Below are 22085 nucleotides of genomic sequence, written 5' to 3'. Positions count from 1 at the left end.
CCCCTCCCCTCCCCCCCTTCTCCTCCCCCCTCCCTCCCCCTCCCCTCCCCCCTCTCCTCCCCCCCTCCCTCCCCCTCTCCTCCCCCCCTCCACTCCCCCCCCTCCTCCCCCCTCCTCCTCCCCTCTCCTCTCCCCCCTCCCCCCTCCTCTCCTCTCCCCCCCTCCCCCCTCCTCTCCCCCCTCCTCTCCTCTACACCCCTCCCCCCTCCTCTCCCCCCTCCTCTCCTCTTCCCCCCCTCTCCTCTTTCCCCCCCTCCTCTCCTCTTCCCCCCCCTCTCCTCTTTCCCCCCCCTCTCCTCTTCCCCCCTCTCCCTCTCCCCCTCCTCTTCCCCCCCTCTCCTCTTCCCCCCCTCTCCTCTTCCCCCCCTCCTCTCCCTCTCCCCTCCTCTCCTTCCCCCCTCTCTCCTTCCCCCCTCCTCTCCTTCCCCCTCTTCCTCTTCCCCCCCTTCCCCCCCTTCCCCCCCTCCTCTTCCCCCCTTCCCCCCCCCTCCTCTTCCCCCCCTTCCCCCCCCTCCTCTTCCCCCCCTTCCTCTTCCCCCCCTCCTCTCCCCCCCCCCTCCTCTTCCCCCCCTCTCCTCTTCCCCCCTCTCCCCCTCTCTCCCCTCTCCCCCCCTCCTCCTCCTCTCCCCCCTCCTCCTCCTCTCCCCTCCTCCCCCTCCCCCTCCTCCTCTCCCCTCCTCCCCCTCCCCCTCCTCCTCTCCCCTCCTCCCCCTCCTCCTCCTCCTCTCCCCTCCTCCTCTCCCCCCCTCCCCCTCCTCCTCCTCTCCCCCCCTCCCCCTCCTCCTCCTCCTCTCCCCCCCTCCCCCTCCTCCTCCTCCTCTCCCCCCTCCCCCTCCTCCTCCTCTCCCCCCCTCCCCCTCCTCCTCCTCTCCCCCCCTCCCCCTCCTCCTCCTCTCCCCCCTCCCCCTCCTCCTCCTCTCCCTCTCCCCCCCTCCTCCTCCTCCTCTCCCTCTCCCCCCTCCTCCTCCTCCTCTCCCTCTCCCCCCCTCCTCCTCCTCCTCTCCCCCCTCCCCCTCCTCCTCCCCCCCCTCCTCCTCCTCCTCTCCCCCCCTCCCCCTCCTCCTCCTCCTCTCCCCCCCTCCCCCTCCTCCTCCTCCTCCTCCTCTCCCCCCTCCTCCTCCTCTCCCCCTCCTCTCCCCCCCTCCCCCTCCTCCTCCTCTCCCCTCCTCCTCCTCTCCCTCTCCTCTCCCTCTCCCCCTCTCACACTCTTCCCCCCCCGTTGAGCTGAGCGGCGGCCGGCGCCGAGAGCGGTCTGTCGCGGGCGGCGCATGCGCGGTCTCTCGCGGGCGGCGCATGCGCGGTCAGTGCGGCCGGTGCGAGGCGGCCCGCGGGGACCAGGCAAGGGCGGCCTGGTGGCCGTTAGCAAGCGGGAAACTTCGGGCGGCTCGCCCGCGCTCCGTGAAACCTGAGAGGGGGAAGTAGAGAGAGAGAGGGAAGATGAGAAGGAGAGAGAGAGAGAGAATTTTTTTGATTTTTAAAAACGCCGGTTTGGGGACGGCGGCGGTTAGGGAATCACTTCAGTTCCTCCTGTTGCTAAAGACAATTTAAAACACAAATAAATTGTTATTTAATTCCCTAACACATCATTAAACTATTTACCTTAGTTCCCTAACACACAGAAAGTGTGGGGGAAAAAATCGTGGAAAATCAAGATGGCGACCACTCACCTCGGTTCAGAAGGATAAGGCCCACCCACACACGGGGTCGACCGGTCAGGTCACCGAAGCGTAGGATTGGTCAATCGTCGAGTCACTCGACACTCAACTGTAGGACGGCATGCGCCAGTAACCCGCCGTCCGATTGGTCGACCTCGACGTCACACGGTCGCTAATGAGATGCTAATGAGCGGAACGCTGAAAGTTTTTGGGATACCGCGGGCGGGATTTTTGTCCGGCCGAAACGTAAATATGCCTATGACCGGTCCGGAATCGCAAGCTTTCTTTTGAGTCGATGCGCGCGTCGGTACGCTCTGTAACTTTCAAACGTATAGAGAACGGACAGACAGACATCGGGACAGACAGAAGAGCCGCTTTATATATATAGATTGGAGCTGGAGACAAAAGGCGGGTTGACTGGGCTGGAGGTCATGTACTGACAGCTCCTGGAATGAGTCCAACCAACATTGCCAACACGTCGGCTGACTCACCACGCAAATCGCAATCTATGATTGAGGGACATTACTTCAGTCCTGCAGCAACTCTCTGCCACGTTTCTTAAGTGTCCAATAACACAGGAGCCCCTGTCGTCACCTCCCCATTTCAACCAACACAGGAGCTCCCCAGGGCATCCACAAACTCCGTGGCAGTCAATGAAACCCAGACTAAACACAGGGTAGTCAGTGTAACCCGGACTAAACATGGGGCAGTCAGTGTAACCCGGACTAAACACGGGGCAGTCAGTGTAACCCGGACTAAACACGGGGCAGTCAGTGTAACCCGGACTAAACACGGGGCAGTCAGTGTAACCCGGACTAAACACGGGGCAGTCAGTGTAACCCAGACTAAACATGGGGCAGTCAGTGTAACCCGGACTAAACACGGGGCAGTCAGTGTAACCTGGACTAAACACAGGGCAGTCAGTGTAACCCGGACAAAACACGGGACATTAAGAATCTCCCGGACTAAATAAGAGGGCAGTCGGTGTAACCTGGACTAAACACGGGGCAGTCAGTGTAAACCGGACTAAACAAGAGGGCAGTCAGTGTAACCCGGACTAAACACGGAGCAGTCAGTGTAACCCGGACTAAACACGGGGCAGTCAGTGTAACCCGGACTAAACACAGCGCTGTCAGTGTAATCCGGACTACACACAGGGCAGTCAGTGTAACCCGGACGAAACATGGAGCAGTCGGTGTAACCCGGACTAAATAAGAGGGCAGTCGGTGTAACCCAGACTAAACACGGGGCAGTCAGTGTAACCCGGACTAAACAAGAGGGCAGTCAGTGTAACCCGGATTAAACACGGGCCAGCCAGTGTAAGCCGGACTAAACACAGGACAGTCAGTGCATCCCGGAATAAACACGGGACAGTCAGCATAACCCGGACTAAATACGGGACAGTCAGGGCAACCCGGACTAAACACGGGGCAGGCAGGGTAACCCGGACTAAACAAGAGGCAGTCGGTGTAACCTGGACTAAACACGGGACAGTAAGTATATCCCAGACTAAACACGGGACAGTAAGTATATCCCAGATCAAATAAGAGGGCAATCGGTGTAACCTGGACAGAACACGGGGCAGTCAGTGTAAACCGGACTAAACAAGAGGGCAGTCAGTGTATCCCGGACTAAACACAGCACAGCCAGTGTATCCCGGACTAAACACGGGGCAGTCTGTGTAAACCGGACCAAACAAGAGGGCAGTCAGTGTAACCCAGGCTAAACACAGGGCAGTCGGTGTAACCCAAACTAAAGATGGGGCAGTCAGTGTATCCTGGACTAAAAACGGGGCAGTCAGTGTAACCCGCACTAAACACGGCACTGTAAGTGTAACCAGAACTAAATAAGAGGGCAGTAGGTGTAACCCGGACAAAACACGGGACAGTCCATGTATCCTGGACTAAACACGGGGCAGTCAGTGTAATCCGGACTAACAACGGACCAGTCAGTTGTGGTAAACCACTGTTTGTATTCCTGTTTGTCCTGTTTGTATTCCACTGTGTACATGCCTGGACATGCCTCGGCTGACTCCTCCCACAGGTCCTAGTATAAAGGTGACTGCTCCCCAGCCCTTAGTATCATGGACCGGTCGACCACGCGAGGCAGACCTCCATTCTGTTGTTAATAAAAGCCTTTAGTTACTCTTCTAACTCTCAGTTTTTTATGAGTAATTGACGCAGCAGGCCCCCGACACTGCCTCATCTGATACCTGCAGCGACACACCGACCCCTACGCTGGCATCCGTTACACTGGACCAAGCAAGACCGCACCAACTGGCCAGTTCCACAATGGACATTAAGGTAAATGGTCACGATACAATCTGCCTTTTTGACTCTGGGAGCACGGAGAGCTTCATCCACCCCGACACGGTGCGGCGTTGCTCTCTCCCAGTCCTGCCTGCGCAACAGCGGATTTCTATGGCCTCCGAGTCCCAGTCGGCGGACATCGGCGGCTACTGCGTGGTGACACTCGTAGTAGACGGGACCGTGTACGATCATTTTAAACTTCTGGTCCTGCCTGACCTCTGCGCTGCCATCCTGCTGGGGTTAGATTTTCAGTGCCACCTTAAAAGTGTTACGATGGCGTACGGTGGACCCCTACCCCCACTCACAGTCCGCAGCCAGCAGCTTCCAAACTGCCCGCCGCGCACCAGGTGCAACCTCTCCACACTCAGAGTCACCCCCCCCCAACTGTTTGCTAACCTCACCCCCGACTGTAAGCCCATCGCCACAAAGAGCAGGCGATACAGTGCCGGGGACAGGGTTTTCATTAAAACCGAAGTGGAGCGGCTCCTGAAAGAAGGGATTATTGAGGGCAGCACCAGCCCCTGGCGAGCCCAGGTTGTGGTCGTTAAGACCGGCGAGAAGCAGCGCCTGGTCATCGACTACAGCCAGACAATAAATCGCTACACCCTGCTGGACGCCTACCCACTCCCCCGTATAGCTGATATGGTCAACCAGATCGCGCAGTACCGCGTCTTCTCGACCATTGACCTGAAATCAGCGTACCACCAGCTCCCCATCCGCCCTGAGGACCGCCAGTACACTGCCTTTGAGGCAAACGGCCGCCTCTATCACTTCCTTAGGGTTCCCTTTGGCGTCACCAACGGGGTCTCCGTCTTCCAAAGGGAGATGGACCGGATGGTAGATCAAAATGCGTTGCAGGCCACTTTCCCATATCTGGACAATGTGACCATCTGCGGCCGTGACTTGCAGGACCATGACGCAAACCTCGAAAAATTCCTCCGCACCGCCCAACTCCTAAACCTGACATATAACAAGGAGAAGTGCATATTCCGCACAAACCGCCTCGCCATCCTTGGCTGTGTTGTGGAACACGGAGTCATCGGCCCCGACCCCGACCGGATGCGTCCCCTTATGGAACTTCCACTGCCCCACTGCCTCAAGGCCCTGAAGAGGTGCCTAGGGTTTTTCTCCTATTACGCCCAGTGGGTCCCCTACTATGCGGACAAGGCCCGTCCGCTGATCAAGTCCACCTCTTTTCCCTTGACGGCAGAGGCCCGCTTAGCCTTCCACCGTATCAAGGAGGACATTGCCAAAGCCACCATGCATGCAGTGGACGAATCCATCCCCTTCCAGGTGGAAAGCGACGCGTCTGACTTTGCCCTGGCCGCTACCCTCAATCAGGCGGGGAGACCCGTGGCCTTCTTTTCACGAACCCTCCAAGGCCCGGAGACCAGACACTCCGCTGTTGAGAAGGAGGCCCAGGCGATTGTGGAGGCTGTGCGTCATTGGAGGCACTACCTGGCCGGAAAACGATTTACCCTGCTCACTGACCAGCGTTCAGTTGCTTTTATGTTTAACAACAAGCAGAGGGGCAAAATCAAAAATGACAAGATCTTGAGGTGGAGAATCGAACTTTCCACCTACAACTACGAGATCTTGTACCGGCCCGGGAAGCTAAATGAACCCCCGGATGCGCTATCGCGTGGCACCTGCGCCAGCGCACAGATCGATAGACTGCGGGCCCTCCACAATGACCTCTGCCACCCGGGGGTCACCAGGTTCTTCCACTTCATCAAGGCCCGCAACCTGCCTTACTCTATTGAGGAGGTCAGGACCATGACCAGGAACTGCCAAGTCTGCGCTGAGTGCAAACCGCACTTTTATAGACCAGACAGGGCCCACCTGATAAAAGCCACTCGCCCCTTCGAGCGCCTGAGCGTCGATTTTAAAGGGCCTCTCCCCTCCTCCGACCGCAATGTGTACTTCCTCAATATTATTGATGAGTACTCCCGTTTCCCGTTCGCCTTCCCCTGCCCGGACATGACCAGTGCCACGGTCATTAAATGTCTGAACAACCTCTTCACCCTGTTCGGCTTCCCCAGCTATATCCATAGCGACCGGGGCTCATCGTTTATGAGCGACGAACTCCATCAGTACCTGCTAACTAGGGGTATTGCCACAAGCAGGACCACCAGTTACAACCCCTGGGGGAACGGACAGGTGGAAAGAGAAAATGCGACAGTTTGGAAGGCCGTCCTGCTAGCCTTAAAGTCTAGAGGGGCCTTCCAACCTCCCGCTGGCAGGATGTGCTCCCCGATGCGCTCCACTCTATTCGGTCACTGCTCTGCACTGCCACTAACGCCACCCCTCATGAGAAAATGTTTGTCTTCCCAAGGAAGTCCACATCGGGGACATCGCTACCGCCATGGCTGACGTCCCCAGGGCCGGTCCTACTGAGAAGACACGTGAGGACCCATAAAACGGACCCCCTGGTCGAGAGGGTCGACCTCCTCCACGCCAACCCCCAGTATGCTTACATCGCATACCCGGACGGGCGGGAGGACACAGTCTCCATAAGAGACCTTGCACCCTCGGGGGCCGCAGTAACCCACTACCCACTACCACCCCCCCCCGATCCGATATCCAGCCCCAGCAGACGGCAGGCCTGGGCCCCGCGACCCACTCGACATCTACGAGGACGACACGCCTGTGCCACAGCCTACGCTGGACTCGACGCCGGAAACTTCACTACCCCTGCCGTCGCCACGCAGATCACAGCGGCAGACAAGACCTCCGGAGAGACTCCAATACACTAACTTTTAATACACTTCACCCCGCCGGACTCAATTTTAAACAAGGGGTGAATGTGGTAAACCACTGTTTGTATTCCTGTTTGTCCTGTTTGTATTCCACTGTGTACATGCCTGGACATGCCTCGGCTGACTCCTCCCACAGGTCCTAGTATAAAGGTGACTGTTCCCCAGCCCTTAGTATCATGGACCGGTCGACCACGCGAGGCAGACCTCCATTCTGTTGTTAATAAAAGCCTTTAGTTACTCTTCTAACTCTCAGTCTTTTATGAGTAATTGATAGCGCATCATCAGTGTAACCCGGAATAAACACGGGGCAGTCAGTGTAACCTGGACTACACACAGGGCAGTCAGTGTAACCTGGACTAACCATGGGGCAGTCGGTGTAACCCAGACTAAGTAAGAGGACAGTCAGTGTAATCCGGACTAAACACGGCCATGTCAGTGTAACCAGGACTAAGCATGGGGCAGTCGGTGTAACCCAGATTAAACACGGGACAGTCAGTGTAACCCGGACTAAATAAGAGGGCGGTCGGTGTAACCCAGACTAAACACGGGGCAGTCAGTGTAACCCAGACTAAATACGGGGCAGTCAATGTAAAAAGGACTAAACACGGGGCAGTCAGTGTAACCTGGACTAAATAAGAGGGCAGTCGGTGTAACCCGGACTAAACATGGGACAGTCTTTGTAAACCAGACTAAACAAGAGGGCAGTCAGTGTAACCAGGAGTAGACACGGGACAGTAAGTGTATCCCGGACTAAACACGGGGCAGTCGGTGTAACCCGGACTAAACAAAAGGGCAGTCAGTGTAACCCGGATTAAACACGGGGCAGTCGATGGAACCTGGACTAAATAAGAGGGCAGTCAGTGTAACCCGGATTAAACACGGGGCAGTCAGTGTAACCCGGACTAAACAAGGGGCAGTAAGTACATCCCGGACTAAATAAGAGGGCGGTCGGTGTAACCCGGACTAAACACGGTGCAGTCGGTGTAACCTGGACTAAATAAGAGGGCAGTCAGTGTAACCTGGACAAAATAAAAGGGCAGTTGGTGTAACCCGGACTAAACACGGGACAGTCAGTGTATCCTGGACTAAACACGGGGCAGTCAGTGTAAACCGGACTAAACAAGAGGGCAGTCAGTGCAACCCGGAATAAACACTGGACAGTCAGCATAACCCGGACTAAATACGGGACAGTCAGTGTAACCCGGACTAAACACTGGGCAGGCAGGGTAACCCGAACTAAACAAGAGGCAGTCAGTGTAACCCGGACAAAACACGGGACAGTAAGAATATCCTGGTCTAAATAAGAGGGCAGTCGGTGTAACCCGGTCTAAACATGGGACAGTCAGTGTAAACTGGACTAAACAAGAAGGCAGTCAGTGTATCCTGGACTAAACACGACACAGTCTGAGTATCCCAGAATAAACACGGGGTCAGTCTGTGTAAACCGGACCAAACAAAAGGGCAGTCAATGTAATCCGGACTAAGCATGGAGCAGCCGGTTTAATCCAGACTAAACACGGGGCAGTCAGTGTCTCCTGGACTAAACACGGGGCAGTCAGTCTATCCTGGACTAAACACGGGGCAGTCAGTGTAATCCAGACTAAATAAGAGGACAGTCAGTGTATTCCGGACTAAACACGGCCATGTCAGTGTAACCCGGACTAAGCATGGGGCAGTCGGTGTAACCCAGATTAAACACGGGAGAGTCAGTGTAACCCGGACAAAATAAGAGGGTGGTCAGTGTAACCCAGACTAAATACGGGGCAGTCAGTGTAAAAAGGACTAAGCACGGGGCAGTCAGAGTACCCTGGATTAAACACAGGGCAGTCGGTGTAACCCGGACTAAACATGGGACAGTCTTTGTAAACCAGACTAAACAAGAGGGCAGTCAGTGTAACTAGGACTAAACACGGGACAGGAAAGTGTATCCCGGACTAAACACGGGGCAGTCAGTGTAACCCAGACTAAATAAGAGGGCAGTCGGTGTAACCCGGACTAAACAAAAGGACAGTCAGTGTAACCCGGATTAAACACGGGGCAGTCAGTGTAACCCGGACTAAACACGGGGCAGTCAGTGAAACCCAGACTAAACAAAGGACAGTAAGTACATCCCGGACTAAATAAGAGGGCGGTCGGTGTAACCTGGACTAAACTCGGTGCAGTCGGTGTAACAAGGACTAAACACGGGACAGTCAGTGTAACCCGGACTAAATAAGATGGCAATCGGTGTAACCCAGACAAAATAAAAGGGCAGTTGGTGTAACCCGGACTAAACACGGGACAGTCAGTGTATCCTGGACTAAACACGGGGCAGTCTGTGTAAACCGGACTAAACAAGATGGCAGTCAGTGTAACCCGGATTAAACACGGGGCAACCAGTGTAAGCCGGACTAAACACAGGACAGTCAGTGCTTCCCGGAATAAACACTGGACAGTCAGCATAACCCGGACTAAATATGGGACAGTCAGTGTAACTCGGAATAAACACGGGACAGTAAGAATATCCCGGTCTAAATAAGAGGGCGGTGGGTGTAATCCGGACTAAATATGGGGCAGTCGGTGTAACCCGGACTAAACACGGGACAGTCAGTGTATCCTGGACTAAACACGGGACAGTCAGTGTATCCTGAACTAAACACGGCGCAGTCTGTGTAAACCGGACTAAACACAGGACAGTCAGTGCATCCCGGAATAAACACTGGACAGTCAGCATAACCCGGACTAAATACGGGACAGTCAGTGTAACTCGGACTAAACACGGGGCAGGCAGGGTAACCCGAACTAAACAAGAGGCAGTCAGTGTAACCCGGACAAAACACGGGACAGTAAGAATATCCCGGTCTAAATAAGAGGGCAGTGGGTGTAATCCGGACTAAATATGGGGCAGTCAGTGTAACCCGGACTAAATAAGAGGGCAGTTGGTGTAACCCGGTTTAAACATGGGACAGTCAGTGTAAACTGGACTAAACAAGAAGGCAGTCAGTGTATCCTGGACTAAATACAGCACAGTCTGAGTATCCCGGAATAAACACGGGGTCAGTCTGTGTAAACCGGACCAAACAAAAGGGCAGTCAATGTAATCCGGACTAAGCATGGGGCAGCCGGTGTAATCCAGACTAAAAATGGAGCAGTCGGTGTAACCCGGACTAAATACAGGGCAGTCAGTGTAACCCAGACTAAATAAGAGAGCAGACGGTGTAACCCGGACTAACCATGGGACAGTCAGTGTAACCCGGAATAAACACAGGACGGTAAGTGTATCCTGGACTAAACATGGCACAGTCTGTGTATCCTGGACTAAACATGGCACAGTCTGTGTATCCTGGACTAAACACGGGGCAGTCTGTGTAAACCGGACCAAACAAGAGGGCAGTCAGTGTAACCCAGGCTAAACACAGGGCGGTCGGTGTAACCCAAGCTAAAGATGGGGCAGTCAGTGTATCCTGGACTAAAAACGGGGCAGTCAGTGTAACCCGCACTAAACACGGCACTGTATGTGTAACCAGGACTAAATAAGAGAGCAGTAGGTGTAACCCGGACAAAACACGGGACAGTCAGTGTATCCTGGACTAAACACGGAGCAGTCAGTGTAATCCGGAATAAACACGGCCCAGTCAGTGTAACCCGGAATAAACACGGGGCAGTCAGTTTAACCCGGACTGCACACGGGGCAGTCAGTGTAACCAGAACTAAGCATGGGGCAGTCAGTGTAACCCAGACTAAACACGGGACAGTCAGTGTAATCCGGACTAAACAATGCCCAGTCAGTGTAACCCGGATTAAGCATGGGGCAGTCAGTGTAACCCAGATTAAACACGGGACAGTCAGTGTAACCCGGACTAAATAAGAGGGCGGTCGGTGTAACCCAGACTAAACACAGGGCAGTCAGTGTAACCCAGACTAAATAAGAGGGCGGTCGGTGTAACCCAGACTAAATAAGAGGGCGGTCGGTGTAACCCAGACTAAACACAGGGCAGTCAGTGTAACCCAGACTAAATTCGGAGCAGTCAGTGTAAAAAGGACTAAACACGGGGCAGTCAGTGTAAGCCGGACTAAATAAGAGGGCAGTCGGTGTAAACCGGACTAAATAAGAAGGCAGTTGGTGTAACCCGGACTAAACATAAGGGCAGTCAGTGTAACCCAGACTAAACACGGGACAGTTAGTGTAACCCGGACTAAATAAGAGGGCGGTCGGTGTAACCCGGACTAAACACGGGGCAGTCAGTGTAACAAGGACTAAGCACGGGGCAGTCAGAGAAACCTGGACTAATTAAGAGTGCAGTCGGTGTAACCCGGACTAAACATGGGACAGTCTTTGTAAACCAGACTAAACACGGGGCAGTCAGTGTAACCCGGACTAAATAAGAGGGCAGTCAGTGCAACCCGGATTAAACACGGGGCAGTCGATGGAACCTGGACTAAATAAGAGGGCAGTCAGTGCAACCCGGATTAAACACGGGGCAGTCGATGGAACCTGGACTAAATAAGAGGGCAGTCAGTGTAACCCGGATTGAACACGGGGTAGTCAGTGTAACCCAGAATAAATACGGCACAGTCAGTGTAACCTGGAATAAACACGGGGCAGTCAGTGTAACCCGGACTAAACAAAGGACACTAAGTACATCCCGGATTAAATAAGAGGGCGGTCGGTGTAAACCAGACTAAACCCGCTGCAGTAGGTGTAACAAGGACAAAACATGGGGCAGTCAGTGTAACCCGGACTGAATAAGAGGGCAATCGGTGTAACACAGACAAAATAAAAGGGCAGTCAGTGTAACCCGGACTAAACACGGGACAGTCAGTGTATCCTGGACTAAACACGGGGCAGTCAGTGTATCCTGGACTAAACACGGGGCATTCAGTGTAACCCGGACTAAACACAGGGCAGTCAGTGTAACCCGGACTAAACACAGGGCAGTCAGTGTAACCCGGACTAAAAACGGGACATTCAGTGTAACCCAGACTAAACACTGGGCAGTCAGTGTAACCCGGACTAAACACAGGGCTGTCAGTGTAACCCGGATTAAAAACGGGACAGTCAGGGTAACCTGGACTAAACACAGGGCAGTCAGTGTAACCCGGACTAAACACGGGACAGTCAGTGTACCGTGGACTAAACAGGGGCAGTCAGTGTAACCCGGACAAAACACGGGGCAGTCAGTGTAACCCAGACTAAATACGGGACAGTAAGTTTTTCCCGGGCTAAACACGGGTCATTCAGTGTAACCCGGACTAAATACGAGGGTGGTCAGTGTAACCCGGACTAAACACGGGGCAGTGGGTGTTTCCCGGACTAAAAAAGAGGGCAGTCAATGTAACCCGGACTAAACACGGGGCCGTCAATTTAACCCGGACTAAACAAGAGGGCAGTCAGTGTAACCCGGACTAAACACGGGGCAGCCGGCGTAACCGGGACTAAATAAGACCGCAGTTGGTGTATACTGCACAAAACATGGGACAGTAATTGTATCGCGGAATAAATACAGGCAGTCCATGTAACCCGGACTAAACACGGGTCAGTCAGTGTATGCCGGACTAAACACAGAGCAGTCAGTGTAACTCAGACTCAACACGGGGCAGTCAGTGTAACCCGGAAAAATTGGTGGAGTGGTAAATAGCGAGGAGGGAAGCCTCAGGCTACAAGACGATATAGACGGGTTGGTCAAATGGGCACAACAGTGGCAAATGGAATTTAACCCTGAAAAGTGTGAGGTGATGCATTTTGTGAGGACTAACAATGCAATGGAATACACAATGAATGGTATGACCCTAGGAAAGACAGAGAATCAGAGGGATCTTGGTGTGCATGTACATAGATCCCTGAAGGCAGCAGACAGGTGGATAAGGTGGTTAAAAAGGCATATGGGATATTTGCCTTCATTAGCTGAGGCATAGAATATAAGCAGGGAGGTTATGATGGAGCTGTCCAAAATGCTAGCTAGTTAGGCCTCAGCTGGAATATTGTGTGCTGTTCTGGTCACCACATTATAGGAGGGATGTAATTGCATTGGAGAGGGTGCAGAGGAGATTCACCAGGATGTTAGCTGGGCTGGAGTGCTTCAGCTATGAAGAGAGACTGGGCAGGCTGGGGTTGCTTTCCTTAGAGCAGAGAAGGCTGAGGGGGGACCTGATTGAGGTGTACAAAATTATGAGGGGCATAGATAGGGTAGATAGAAAGGAACTTTTCCCCTTAGTAGAGGGGTCAATAACCAGGGGGCATAGTTTCAAGGAAAGGGGCAGGAGGTTTAGAGGGGATTTGAGGGAAAACTTTTTCACCCAGAGGGTGGTTGGAATCTGGAACTCACTGCCTGAAAGGGTGGTGGAGGCAGGAACCCTCACAACACTCAAGAAGCATTTAGATGAGCACTTGAAATGCCATTGCATACAAGGCTATGGACCAAGTGCTGGAAAATGGGATTAGGATAGGCAGGGCTTGATGACCAGCGCAGACACGATGGGCCGAAGGGCCTCCTTCTGTGCTGTATAACTCTATGACTCTATGGGGGAGAAATTCGTTAGCGCTCATTTTGAGGCGCGAATATCGGCCGGACGCAAAGTTTAGCGCCCGCCGCAAATTATCGCCACCGACTGCAAAATTCACCTCTCTCACCCCTGGAGGTGATTGGAGCGCTAAATCAGGCACTACACAACTCTCTTAAGGCACTAAGCCCGAGGAGCGAGGCGCTACCTCAGAGGACGGGCGCAGCGCAGCGCAGGTGCTGTCAGTTAGCGATTGAACACAGATACACTGGCACCGGTCAGTTCTTAAAGGGGAGGGACGATCTTGCTCTGCAGCCACAACCTGCTCACTGGAGCCTTGAATCTCGGCCTGGGCAGACCTGTGGCTAAATCTAGCAGCCAGGCACTATGGAAAGGGCTAGGGAGCGAGCACAGCGCTTCAGCGAGCGTGCCTTGAAGGCTCTGGTTGGCACAGTGGAGCACAGAAGATCTCTACTGTACCCAGAGAGTGGCAGGAGGTCTTTGCCAAGTGAATACAGAAAAGCGTGGAGGGAGGTGGCTCACAGAGTGACCTCAAGCAGCATGGTGCCTAGGACCCCTGTGCAATGCAGGAAAAAGTTCAACGACCTCACTCGGGTAGTCAGGGTGAGTGCCTTTTTTCAGAACCTCTTCATCCCTCCATCTCCACCTCACTTTATGGCCAGAGGGTCTTGAAAGCCCCAATGCCCAGCACTCATCCAACACCTATGGCCCTTTCATGAAACACACACGCACACTCCACACTTTGCATACAGTAAGGGCTATTCAGCCATGGGAGGCATTTCAGGCAAGATCATGGCTGCATAGAGTAAGGGCTATTCAACCATGGTAGGCATTTCAGGCAAGATCATGGCTGCATACAATAAGGGCTATTCAACCATGGGAGGCATTTCAGGCCAGATCATGGCTGCATATTTGCTCAGACGTCATCCTTTTTCTTGCCGGCCAAGCTGGCTCATAAAAGGAGACAGCAGCAACAGACCGGTGGAGGGCGGCCTCACATTCAAGCCCTCAGCGATCTTGAGCAGTGCGTCCACAGGATTGCGGCAAGCCGGATGCTTGGTCTTGTCGCCACTGGAGACGCCGACCCCGTTCTGGCCAGCAATGGTAAGGTCATCACCTTTTTGTTCTCTCTCCTTCCACTTGTTCCTCACAACAGCAGCCTTTGACACGTTCAATCCAAATCAGTACATCGCTGCACTCATGTCTCCCTTGCTTCCACCCTGTCCTCACGCTAAAGCCACTCTTGTACCTCCCTGCTTTCAGATGGTGATTCACCAGGTGAGGAGCCGGCCCTCAAGCTGCCACTGGGAGTGAAGCTGAAGGCGAGGAGGAAAAGGAAGCCGGACCATCAGCGCAAACCTCTGCCGAGGCAGCCCATGCCCATACTGGGGACACGCCTTCCCTGGAGGGGAGCGGGGGGGAATGGTCAGATGAGGGTGAAGCTCCAGGACCCAGTGGGCTGCAGCAACACGAGGGGGTTCGGGAAGCTCGGGGGCCTTCTCCCCGGATGGAGAGTATGGCCTCGAGTCCTGCTGCACTGAACGCAGACGAGGAGTGGGTCCTCGCTGAAATGAGCACCCAGGCGGAGCAAAAGCACACTGAACTCATGGCTGCAGTGGCAAGGATGCCCAAATCCATTGAATCACTGGCAAGGAGTGTGGAGCACTTTGCTGTAGCACAGGTGACTGCCACGCAAATGCTAAGTGCTGCAATGCAGTCAGTGGCTGGTCTCATGCAGATGCAGATTGAGGCCACGCGAGCACTAACTGCTGCTACCCTCGCTGGATCAGGCAGATTTCCCTGGGGCTCTCACTGCGCCGCAGCAGGCCAGCAATCTGTGCTCCAGCAGATTGCTCTGCATGCGAAGTGTTGCCCCATGGGAGTGCCAGTGTGTCGGTCGAGCAGGGAGTTGCTGTCCTCTCTCACGATGACAGCATTCCTGCTGCCAACACTGTCACTTCTCCACTGCAGTTGCCACCACCTGTTGGACAGACTGCTGCCGCCCATGCAGAGTTGGAGCAGTCAGCAGCCGGGCCCTCCAGGCCCAGAGCTGGTCCAGGCCGTCCCGCAAGGGTATCTGCAGTCTCAGTTTCTTACACACAGTAGCCTTCCCCCAGCCTTGCTGCAGCCACTGGGGTCCCATTACAGAGGAGCTGCAGGGTGGGAAGGGGGCAATTTCACAAGGGAGGCAGATCACCCTCGAAGGGCAAAAAGTAGGAGGTGTGGCAAAATGTATTTCATTGTTTTATTGAAGGCCGAGTGTCGATGTCAAATTTTTGTTACTGTTTTGGACATTATCTCCAGGTTGTGAGAGCCAGTTATGTGAATGACTGTTTTTTTTGGTGTTTCTTTCTATTACTTTGTCATGCGGAAATGAGACACAGTTTGGGAAATAAAGAAGTGTCTGTATTCAAAATGTGCATGTTTGGTCTTTGCACTCATTGTTGCCTTGACTGGCTTAGGGGTTGCGGGATGGTTTCATTCAGGTTGTTGGAATGGCAGAAGCCATTCCCTCAGAGGGGGCCTAGAAGCGACTTGCTATGAGCCTTTGACGGACGGCCCTTCCACTTTGTGCCTCCCTCCCACCTTGGTGCTGCTGATGCTCATCCCCCTCATCCTCCTCCTCCTCCGCTGCTGCTGCACCAATGTCTGGTGTCATTGGCTGGGTCCTGAGGATTGCCAGGTTATGCAGCATGCAGCACACAACAACGAAATGGGAGACTCGCTCAGGCGAGTACTGCAGGGCTCCTCCAGAATGGTCCAGACAGTGGAACCGTTGCTTGAGCATGCCGATTGTGTGCTCAACGATGTTCCTGGTAGCTTGATGGCTCTCATTGTATCACAGCTCAGCAGGGGTGCTGGGCGTACGGAGCGGGGTCATCAGCCAGGTGCACAGTGAATATCCCCTGTCCCCAAGAAGCCAACCTCCTGGGTGAAGCGGTGCCTCAAAAAGGTCTGCCACAGAAGTCTGGCGCAGGAGGAAGGCATCGTGGCTGCTGCCTGGAAAGTGGGCATTCACAGACCAACTGGACGTTTAAGGAATGGAAGCCCTTTCGGTTGCGGAAATCCTCGGCATTCTCTTGAGGCGCCCGCAAAGCCACATGGGTGCATTCAATGGCGCCCTGCACCATGGGGAAGCCCGCTATCATCGCAAAGCCCATTGCGTGTTCTTGCTGCTTGTCCGGGGTCATGGGGAAAGAGATGTACTCTCGTCTCCTTTTAAAGAGGGCATTTGTTACAGATGCAGCAATGCACCGCGAACTGGGAGATATTGGCGATGTCCCCAGTAGCTGATTGAAATGAATCTGTGGCATAAAAGTTGAGAGCCACTGTTATAATCACTGCCACCGACAGAGACGTCCTGCTCCTCAGTTGAGGCTGCAGATCTGGCTGAAGCAGCTGACAGAGCTCAGTGACCACCTCCTTGCTGAATCGCAGCCTTCACAAACACTGCTCCTCAGACATGTTAATGTATGAGAGCTGTTGGCAAAAAACCCTGGGAGGGTAAGGTCTCCTGTACCGATGCCTGTTGGCCCTCCTCTGTCTGGCCATGATTGCCACTCTCTCTCTGCGTCTCTGTGCCCTCTGAATGTGATGGAGAAGGACGACGTTCCCATCCATTGCAGACCCCATAATATCTGGGCAATCAACGTTATGACGGTCAAAAAGCAAAGTACCTGCAAAGTTATGGTCAGAAGCCAAAACTACCTCAGACAGCGTTGACTCAATGCAGAAGTCTCTCTTTCTCTCTTTGTCTCTCTCCAAATCTCTCTCTCTCTCTCTCAGAACGAGTGGTGCAAAAAGGGCTACCACAAAAAAGCCAGGAAGAGCCCCCCCTTAAACAGCGCCCCCCCCCCCACCCCCATAGTGACTGGGAAGAATTCCAGTCAACCTGTCGTTGGTCGCACCAGGCGGAAAGGAGGGGGGCGCCACTGAATTTCCAGTCCGGGGTGCCCCAAGGGCGTTGCACTCTTGAATGATGTCAAGATCTGCGTGCGCAGGAGATCGGGCGGTATTGTTTAGCGCTGCCGCAAAATGTCCGCTCAATTTCGCAAGAGGCGCAGATATCGCCGCGCCCGGGCACTAGTTGGTTTGTGCCCCACTTAGCGCCCTCTTAAGGTGCTAACGGGTGGTGCTACCAACTGAATTTTTCCCTCTATGACTCTATTGCCACTAACCTTCATGTGAAGAAGTGCTTTCTGAACTTCGCCCCTGAATGGGCTAGCTCTAATTTTAATGTTTTGCCACCTTGTTCAGGACTCACACCAGGTGAAACAGTGTCTCTCTATCTACCCTCTCAAGTCATTTAATCATCTTGAGCACTTCAGTTAGATCACCCGTTAATCTTTTATGGTCAAGGGAACACAAACCTCGAATATGCAACCAGTCCTCATAATGTAATCCTTTGTTACTTTGGTATCATTCTGGAGAATCTGCATTGCATCCCCAGTAAGGCCAAGATATCCTTTCTGAGGTGCGGTGCCCAGAAGTGAACACAATACTCCAGATGGTGCCTAACCAGAGCTCTGTACAGCTGTAACATAACTTCCACCACTTTGTAATCCATCCCTGTTGAGATAAAGGCCAACATTCCATTATCTGTTAAAATATTTGTTTCTACCTGTCCATTAGCTTGTAGTCATTTCAGTTCTTGGACCCCTAAATCCCTCTGCTCATCCATAGTTCCTAGCTTCTCAATCTCTGATCTCTCTTCCTTATGTCCAAGGTGGATGACCTCACATTTCCACAAATTGAAGTCCACCTGCCACAGTTTTTCCCACTAACTTAATCTCTCAATGTCCCTTTGCAAATTTCTGCTCCAATCTTCACTATTTACTGTGTGACCTACCTTGATGTCATCAGCAAGCATGGATTTATGGCTCTCTATTCCTTCATCCAAATCATTTATAATTATAATGAAAATCTGAATTCCCACTAGTTATATCCTGCCAACCTGAGTACATACCCAATATCTCCTGTCTCAGTCTCCCAACTCCTAATCAACTCTCTATCCAACCCAATAGTTTGCCTCCAATTCTGTGCTCTCTCATTTTTGTTACCAGTCTCCTTCGCGGAACCTTGTTGAATGCCTTCTGGAAGTCCATATAAATAACATCCATAGACAATCCCTTACCAACCTTGTTAGTTACCTCCTCACAAAATTCAACTAGTTTCATTAGATATGACTTACCATTTATAAATCCATGCTGGCTCTCCCTGATCAGCTCATATTAGTCCAAATTCTCAATCAGTCTGTATCCTAATAACAAATTCCTGGACGTAGCTTTCAGAATATTCACTGAAAATGTAATTCTACAGCATAAAAATGGGTGTTCACTGCAAGAACTACCAGCTAGCCTTACAGTCTTCATCAGAAGGTGGCTGCTCACATCATCTCGGCCTTGTCTAATTTGCCAGTGTGTTTTTGAGCCAAGACCTTACCCTGCATATACTCCATCAAACCCTTCCGTATACCCTTGGATGAGTGGAGGAGGGTCTTTCTATATCAGTTGAAAACCATTGTTGCAGATAATATCTCCAATCATAATGTTCTCTGAACACGTCAAGGTGAGGCCAAAGGAACTGAGGGTCAAGCATTATGACGTCGTGCCTAACGCTGCTTGTGTAACTTGGAGGACGAGGACAGTTATGTCCCTGAGCAGGGCAGGAATGGGAAGCGCAGTTTCACCAGCTTTTATTCAGAAATGTGCTCAGGCCGTGCAGTTTTGCAGAACTGGTGTTTAACAAGGCCTTAACAGGACAAACACATTTTACATACAAATTGGGACTCCTGCAATCAACAGCAAAGAGACTTTCATCCCATTAACTTAGACTGGATATCAACTGAGCACCATGGGATAAAAAATAATTGTAACACTCACTATTCCTGCATACATAGATTTGTATTTCACAACTGCAATTTATGGCCATTTTCTGCATAAGATTCTACAGGGAGGCATCTGGGAAACTACAAAACAACACGATAAAATCTAATTAGAGACAGTACTTTGAACAGTCATGAATCAGATTAACTTTTTATGGTATAGTGCTATCAGTCAATGTATTAATTTTGTTGATCAGGACCCACATGATGTCACTGATTAACCAGTGCTGGCTGTTGGACTTTGTACCTAGAAATCTTTACCTCACTGTGATATTTCCTTGACAGAAACATTGAATTGTCTGCATTTGCTTACCCAAATAAACTAATATTTAAATTAAATTCCCATGCTGATTCTTATAGGTGTAGAATTTGAATCAAACCAGTTCCATTTGAATCCAGAAACAACTTTTTCACACGAAATATTGTGAGAACGTGGAACGCTGTGCCCAGAAATTCAGACACAGAATTAAGTGAGGTGCTTATAAAAAAAATAACGACTTCATCTCCCCGCATCAGCATATCCTCCCATTCCCATCCATGTGCTTATTTAGCTTCCCCTTTAAGAGTTCAATGCTATTCGGCTCATCTACTCCACGTGGCAGCAAGTTCCACATTCTAACCACTCTTTGGGTAAAAAGGTTTCTCCTGAATGCTTTACTGGATTTACCAGTGACTGGGTTTACTAGTGACTGGGTTTACTAGTGACTATCTCATATTTATGGGCCCTGGTTTTGGACTCCTCCACAAGTGGAAACATCTTCTCTTCCTCTACCCCATTAAACCCCTTCACAATTTTGAAGACCTCTATCAGGTCACCTCTCAGCCTTCTCTTTTTTAGAGAAAAGAGCCCCAGCCTGTTCAGTCTGTCCTGATAGAATTAACATCTCAGTTCTGGTAACATCCTTGTCAATCTTTCTTGCAGCTTCTCCAGTGCCTCTGTATCCTTTCTGTAATATGGAGACCAGAAGTGTACGCAGTACTCTGTGTGTCGTCTAACCAACGGTTCTGTACAAGTTTAACATAAATTCCCTGTTTTCCAATTCTACTCCTCTAGAAATTAACTCCAGTGCTTTGTTTTCATTTTTATGGCCTTATTAACTTGCATTGCTCTTTTAATGATTTGGGAATGTTTACCCCTCTGTCCCTTTGCTCCTCTACCCATTTAGATTCTTATTTTCCAAGGAGTATCTCGCCTCCTTATTCCTCCTACCAAAGTGCACCACCTCACATTTATCTATATCGAAATGCATTTGCCATTTACACACCCATTCTATAAGGTTATGAACATCTTCTTGTTTTGTGTCATGGTCTTCCTCAGTAATAACTTTAACCCCAATTTAGTGTCATCCGCAAGTTTAGAAATTGTACAAATTGTTTATGTAAATGGTGAACAGCATTGGTCCCAGCACCGATCCCAGTGGATCACCACTTCCCACCTTCCACCAGTCTGATTAACCACCTCTACCCACTATTAACTGTGTTCTGTTTTGTAGCCAGTTTGCTCTCCATTCTGCTACTTGTCCCTTGACTCCTTAAGCTCCGACCTTTCTCTCACCTTTGTCACTGTTTCTTTCTCACTGTCCCTGTTTCCTTCTCTCACTCTGTTCCTTCTCTCTCTCTCTCTATCTCTCTCTTTACCCTTCTGTCTCTACCCTTGTATTTTCTGTTTCATTTTGTCACTCTCTCGTTTCTCTCTCTCTGTCTATCCCTATTATTTTATTTTTCTCTCTCTGCCTCTGTACCAACCTTTCTCCTTCTCTGTCTCTCTCTCGCTCTCTCTCTGTCACTGTCTCACTCTTCGTCCCCGTGTCTCTTTCAATCCCCCTCTCTCTTTCTTTCTTTCTCTCCCTGTCCTTTTTCTTTCCCTTTGTCTCTGTCCTTTGCTCTCTCTCTCTCTCTCTCTTTCTTACTATTTGTACCCACATCTTTCTTTCTCTGTTGTCTCTCTGATTTATTATTCATCGAAATGTATCCTGAAATATTGCAGACTCACAGGAGCAGGAGGGAGAGAGAGTTGAGGGAGAGCGAGAGAGCGGAGGGTAGAGAGCGGAGGGTAGGGGAGTAAGAGAGTGGAGAGTGGAGGGAGGGGAGAGGGAGGGAAGAGAGTGCAGAGGGGAGGGCCAGAGTGGAGAGGGGAGGGAGGGGAGAGGGAGGTGGAGGGAGATAGCGGAGGGTAGGGGAGTAACAGAGTGGAGAGGAGAAGGAGCCGAGAGGGAGGGGGAGGGAAGAGAGTGGAGAGGGGAGGGACAGAGTGGAGAGGGGAGGGAGGGGAGAGGCAGTGGGAGGGAAGAGACTGGAGAGGGGAGGAGAGGGACAGAGTGGAGGGAGGGGAAAGGGAGGGAGAGGGAAGAGAGTGGAGGGTGGGAGAGAGTGGAGAGAGGGAGGGGAAATTGCAGATGGTGGAGGTGGAGAGTGGAGGGAGGGAGAGACTCGAGGGGGGAGAGTGGAAGGGAAGGGGAGAGTGAAAGGAGGGAGAGAGTGGAGAGGAGATGGGGAGAGTGGAGAGAGGAGGGGAGAGTGGAGAGGTGGGAGAGACTTGAGGGGGAGAGTGGAAGGGAAGGGGAGAGTGAAGGGAGGGAGAGAGAGGAGAGGAGAGGAAGAGGGGAGAGTGGAGAGATGGAGGGGAGAATGGAGTGGAGGAGAGAGTGGAGGGGAGGGAGAGAGTGGAGGGGAGGGAGAGAGTGGAGGGGAGAATGGAGTGGGGAGAGAGTGGAGGGGAGGGAGAGAGTGGAGGGGAGGGAGAGTGGAGAGTTAGAGTGGGAGAGTAGAGGGGAGGGGAGAGTGTAGAGAGTGGAGAGGTGGAGTGGAGGTGTGGAGCAGAGGGGAGAGGAAGAGAGCAGAGAGGTGGAGTGCGAGAGTGGAGGGGAGACAGGAGAGAGTGGAGGGAGAGATTTGGGAGGTGGAGTTGGAGAGTGGAGGGGAGGAGAGACAGGAAAGGGGTGGGAGAGTTTGCAGAGGTGGAGTTGGAGAGTGGAGG

At 52.2% G+C, this 22085-nt stretch overlaps 1 protein-coding gene and 1 pseudogene across 2 annotated transcripts in view; both read right to left on the bottom strand.

Moving 5' to 3' along the window:
• Positions 1-22085, bottom strand: part of LOC147095639 (zinc-binding protein A33-like) — a 359972-nt pseudogene that overhangs the window by 253060 nt on the left and 84827 nt on the right.
• LOC147095640 (class I histocompatibility antigen, F10 alpha chain-like) overlaps positions 1-22085 on the bottom strand; it is a 74804-nt gene that overhangs the window by 31016 nt on the left and 21703 nt on the right. The window contains exon 1 of one of the 2 annotated variants that reach the window (XM_085974715.1): positions 1600-1657. The exons of the other annotated variant lie outside the window; for it this stretch is intronic. The gene's annotated coding sequence lies outside the window, so the exon portion shown is untranslated. Of the gene's footprint in view, positions 1-1599; positions 1658-22085 lie in introns of those variants that run through there. 2 annotated transcript variants of the gene reach the window in all.

Source organism: Somniosus microcephalus, unplaced genomic scaffold, assembly GCF_052327205.1.
Source record: "Somniosus microcephalus isolate GS21.2 unplaced genomic scaffold, FLI_Smic_1.0 unresolved_chr1, whole genome shotgun sequence".
Taxonomy (NCBI): Eukaryota; Metazoa; Chordata; class Chondrichthyes; order Squaliformes; family Somniosidae; genus Somniosus; species Somniosus microcephalus.
The sequence above is the reverse complement of the archived record's forward strand: the minus strand, read 5'-3'. Positions and strand labels throughout refer to the sequence as shown.